The 5,907-nt window shown below is 39.4% G+C and overlaps 1 non-coding gene across 1 annotated transcript; it reads right to left on the bottom strand.

Annotated features, from left to right (window-relative positions):
• Nucleotides 1-5,563: 5,563 nt before the first annotated feature.
• LOC120294188 lies at nt 5,564-5,669 on the bottom strand. The gene has a single exon (XR_005551679.1). It is a non-coding gene; the product is annotated as a small nucleolar RNA R71 (small nucleolar RNA).
• Nucleotides 5,670-5,907: the final 238 nt, after the last annotated feature.

Below are 5,907 nucleotides of genomic sequence, written 5' to 3'. Positions count from 1 at the left end.
AAATCCGTTCTTTTTTATCCACAATTTAAACCAAGCTTTCTACGTACGACACTTTGTCATCCACGTCAAATTCTTCAAGATTTAGCACATGAGTTGGGTCGGGCTCATACGTTCTCAACCTCGACACGTGAAAGACGTCATGCACTTGCGCCTACCTTGGCGACAACGCAAGACAATACATTAGGATCCCAATTCTTTCTAGAATCTCAAAGGAATCTACGTACCTCAGTTTCAGTCTTCCCTCCTTGCTAAAGTGCAAGGTATCCCTCATTGGTGACACCTTCAGAAAGATGTAATTACCAATTTGGAACTCTAAAGGCCTTCGATACTCAACGATACAACATTTCTGGCGGTTCTGAGTGGTCTTTAATTTGTTTCTGATCACTACAATTATAATCACTGACTGCTGACTGACTCTAGGCCTGCGATCTTTCTTTCCCTGACTTCTTTTTCACAAACTGAAGTTCTGTACACTCTGCTATGCAATGTTTCAAAAGGAACCATCTGACTATTCTGCTGAAATTGGGAACCTCGGTTCTAGATTTGATATAAGTTCGTCAATAGCACTCCATGCAAATGATCTGTCTGACACATATACATTTATGCATACCTATTCAAATCAAGATCCTTCCATGTGGTGATAAAGTGAACCAACTTCATTAGTCTGTCGACCACTACCCCAAATGGAATCATTACCCCTATGATTTCTTGATAGGTTTGTCACAAGGTTCATTGTAATGTGCACTCGTTCCCACTCGGGAACCTCGAGAGGTTACAAGAGTCCTCGCAGCTTGCATTACTGAACTTCCACTTACTAGCCATTTGACATTTGTAACCTGTCCGGCGATATCTATCTTTATATTGGTTTACTGATCGAGCTAACGCCAATTCTAACCTACTTTGCACTGTCTGGTCGAATATTGCAACTGCTACAGTGAATTTTTGACAAGGTCTCTTCCCTGAGTGCTACATCATTAGGTACACTCAATTACTCTTGGAACTTGAGTGTTCCATCTTTAGAAATCTGAAAGTCAGCCTCTCTCTTATCAGTATCCTCTTGAAGGATCTTCTGAACATCCCGATCTGTCAACTAAAGCATCTGATTCTAACTTGAATATTCGGTTCAATTCTGAGGGTGCCCATAAAATTTGAAAGGTGACCTACCTCAAATTTGAAAACCGAATTTTGAACTTTCTCAAGTAAAGTCCATACTTTAACCAGCCTATGCACAATTGAAGACTCTCGACTCAACGCCTCAATGACTTCTTTTGTTCTTCGGGGTGATACCATATATCACCATCCTAGTCCTTCAAAAGTTCCGATTCACAGCACTATCTCATATTCAATTCATTCCGAGAGAATAAATACGGGGACTTTGTTGGTCAGCGAAAATCCAGAATTTTTCTCCACACAATTAACATCTTCAAATCTTCAGTATGAAAATTAATGCTGCGAGTTTTAGGTCATGCCTCGGGTAGTTCAACTTGCGAGATCACAGTTGACGGAACGCGTATTCAACAATCCTATTATGTTGCATCGATACGCAATCCAGTCCCTTAAACGACGCATCACTATAGATCTCGTGTCCTCCAGGACCAGATGGAATGATCAACATAGGTGCGGTAGTCAGCTTCTATTTAAGCTCTTGGAAACTACACTCGCACTTGTCTATCCCCACGAACTTTTCTTCTGTCTTCAGTAGTTGAGTCAACGGCGACACTGATGCTGAAATTCTTTCCACGAACTTTCTGTAGTAATTTGTCCAACCCAAATGGCTTCTGATCTTTATTACTATTGTCGGTCTTGGTCCACTAATAACTGCTTCGATCTCGGTCGGGTCCATGGAAATTGCTTCACCTGAAATCGCGTGACATAAGAACGCTACACGAGTCAGCCAAAACTTGTACTTGCTTAGCTTAGTACACTATCCATGCATTCTCAGGGTCTGAAGTACCATTCTCAGATGACTCTCGTGCTCCTCAGCATTCCTCGAATACACCAGAATATCATTGATAGACACGATCACAAATTGATCTAGATATTCTTTGAACACTCAGTTTGTCAAATCAATGACAGTAGCTGGAACGTTCGTCAGACCAAACGGTATTACAGTACTCTCGCAATAGTCAATTCGAGTGCTAAACATTGACTTCGACCTATCCTTATTTTTTGGCCCTTAGCTGATGATACCCTATCCTCAAGTCGACCTTTGAAAGTATCGACACTCTTTGCAACTAGTCACACAATTTGTCGATCTTCGGTAATAAACACTTGTTCTTGATCGTCACTTGATCAGGTTGACGATAGTCAATGCCTAGGTGTAATGAACCATCTTTCTTTCTTACAAACGAAACTAATGCTCTCCAAGGTGATGCACTGGCATGAATAAATCCCTCATCCAGTAATTCTTGCATCTGCACCATCAGTTCTTTCAACTTAGACAACGACATCTGGTAAGGAGCCTTTGAGATTGGCTATGTCCCGGTTGCTAATTCGATCACGTATTCTATCTCTTTCTCTGACAACAGGCCTGACAATTCCTGTGGAAATACATCTAGAAATTCTTGGATCATTGAGATGTCCTCAATCTTCAGTTCTTCAATCTGTCTTATCTATGACAATCTCCAAGTAACCTTGGTAATCTTCGTCTAACATACTGGTTACCTCAAGTGACGAGATTAAGGAAGTCGAGGGTCCTTCTTGACTCCCAATAAAATCGACACTTCCATATGCTAATGGATTAAGCTGGATTACTCAACGACAACAATTCATTGCCACAAGATGCTCCAGAGCCAATTCTTTCCACACTTGACGTCAAAGTTATATGTCAATAGGCTAGTCAAACACAACTCTAGTAAGTGATTCTCCTTTCTACGGCTTTATCTCCACAAACTGAAATTCCACCAACTTAATCCAAAACTCTGTTGCGTTACTTTGATAAAATCATCCCAAAAACATTATTCTTCTGATCGATGCATGGTCGGTTCCATTCCCATCCCTTTCGCCATCTTAATGGCGTCCCATCTACAATAGCAGTGTCTATGCTCCCTTGGACTTACACTGACAGTCCCTCACCTGATGGCCGTGCTGGCCATACCTATAGCACGCTTTCATTATACCAAGGCATTGAACTGATCCATGCTTCCTTCTACAAACTCGGCACACATTTGATGAATCCTCTGACTCCTGTTAGTTGACAGCCTGCATCCTTCCTTACACCAGGGTCTGTCCTAAATACCTCTCGGTGTGTTCTACGGCACATTCCCATTGATCTGTCCCATCGACCTTTTTTTTTTAGCCAGGTAGCCCTGTTGGTCACACTCAGAACAAGCATTCGTCTTAACAGGACACAGGGCTGATCCATGTTAGCTTTCGTCAGCGCAACACACTCCATTCTGACTCAGCACTAACTTGTTGACTATATTCCTTCAATTGGGACGAATAGGGTCCTTTCTTTTGGTCATCGGCTTCTTCCCAAATTGATTTCCATCTCTGCTTGAACTATATCGTGACCTAGATGTGGCGGCTTGCTCCCTGATCGTAACTCCAAGCCGAGCCTAGCGGGCGTGGCAACAACAAAGTGATTACAAGATCGGCGGCGGTAGTGACAGCGGCAACAGCGGCTGCTTTCATCCTGAGTTTACTAACTTGATTGAAACCCAAGGGTCACTAGCACTTGAACGATCCCATCGAGCTTAAGATTGCACAATGTTGCTACACTCTCAATATCGGCCTATAGCGATACTCTTACACTTGCGCTGGCTTGAGCCGGCGCTCTACCACCACCACGATCGATAACTATATAAAAATAGATTTATTTTACCTATTTTATGCAGCAATTAATGGAGTATCTATGAGAAAATATTTGGATTTTTTTCTAATTATTTGAATTTTTCTTGTTTATGCAGAATAATGAGATATGGAGAAGGTAAGGAAAAGAATGGCAACTATCAGAATTTAAATAAAAAAAAGCAGTGGAAGATGGATATCAAATCAAGAAATTCTTGATGTTGTTTCCTAATGTTATCTGCAAGCGTTGGGAGATAGTTATCTGGGATATATCCTATAAATAGAGCCAGAGAGAGCAGCTAGGGTTTTGGGGAGTTAGATCGTTTTTCATTTTTCTGAGAGTTTTTCAAGTATTTTGAAGAGAAAATAAAAGTGGTGATAGAATTCTTGTTCTTTGATTCAAGATGCTAGGTTTGATCTGTATTTTTATTTATTCTGCTACTATGTTCTAATTTCCTTTTGTTAGGGCTATGATGTAGCCTAACCATGATGATATGAATTTCATGATTTTTATGTTTTACAATTGATTTGATTCACGTGAGTTATATATTATCGTGTTTAATGCTTTTGAGTGACTGGCCACCACTTGAATGATCTGATGTGGATGTTTGAGACTGAGAAGTGATAATATGTAATTGCTCATTATAATATATAACCATAAATTAAACGTGGATAGATACATACCGTGTTATTTGTGTAGCTTTTGGTGATAAGGTGATCCAAAAGACTCATTGTCAGTCGGGAATATTCATAGTTTTTAATGCACTCATGTTTATTTTAATTCACATAGAGATATAGTGGATTAATAAGCTGAGTAGGTTTGCTATACCTAGAGATAGGATAGTAAATAAGTTAGGAAATTCCGCTATCACATGTTTGATATCGTTCTTGTATTAACAACAATCTGAAATTCATATCTAGTGGTTATGGTGAAATCGAATGCTCTAACATATTTATCTGATCGATTTACTACATTTAGTCTACAAATTTCGTTTTTAATTTATTCTTAATTATATTTTGATATGTTAGATAAATTTTAGAATTACTCTATTTTAGTATTTAATTGGTTTATTAATCATCGATCTCCGTGGGACGATATTTTTTCTCATCATTATATTACTTGTTCGACACGTGCACTTGCGTTTAGAATTTTATGAACAAGTTTTTGGCGCCGTTGCCGGGGATCGTTTGTTTAATACTAATTAATATTGATACCAGATAATTCTAAGTTTTATCTAGCTTTCGTTTTGTTTTATTTTTTAGGGTGTACATCAGTTTGTGACACGTAGCCAACAAGGGAAACTTGTTGAACTTGATCCAGAAATCGAGCGTACATTCAAAAGGTGACTGAGAGAACAGAGAAATCATATTAAGAAGATGGCAGACGGTGATAATGAAAATCCACGTAGACTCTTAAGAGATTATGCTGCGCCAACAGTTCAAGGCGCCACATCAAGTATCAGAAGACCTGCAATTCAAGCAAACAACTTTGTGATCAAGCCGTCACTCATTCAGATGCTTCAACAATCAGTACAATTCAGTGGGCCACCAAGCGATGATCCAAACGCTCACATCGATGCTTTTCTTGAAATCTGTGACACCATTAAATATAATGGAGTTACAGATGATGTTATTAGATTGATATTATTTCCATTCTCTCTTAGAGATAAAGCTAAGAATTGGTTTTCTTCTCTTCCCGCAGGATCAATTACTACATGGAATGATATGGCTCAGAAATTTCTTGGTAAGTTCTTTCCACCTGCAAAGTCTGCGAAGATGCGTAACGGTATTACTAATTTTATGCAGATGAATAATGAATCATTATATGAAGCATGGGAAAGATTCAAAGAATTTCTTAGGAGATGCCCACATCACGGACTACCCGTATGGATGCAGGTATAAACTTTTATAATGGCTCTAGTACAAATCTTCATTCTATGATTGATGCAGCTGCAATGGGGACTTTAACTAATAAAATACCAGAAGAAGCCTACAATCTATTAGAGGAGATGGCGTCCAATAGTTATCGGTGGCCTGCGAGAGACTACCAATGCAAAAAGTTAGCGGAGTTCATGAAGTGGATGCTTTTGCTGCAATTGCTGCACAATTTGAAACACT

The sequence above is a fragment of the Eucalyptus grandis genome, chromosome 5 (genome assembly GCF_016545825.1).
Source record: "Eucalyptus grandis isolate ANBG69807.140 chromosome 5, ASM1654582v1, whole genome shotgun sequence".
NCBI classification, from domain to species: Eukaryota; Viridiplantae; Streptophyta; class Magnoliopsida; order Myrtales; family Myrtaceae; genus Eucalyptus; species Eucalyptus grandis.
Note: the sequence above shows the minus strand (reverse complement) of the source record. Positions and strands in the feature narration are given on the sequence as shown.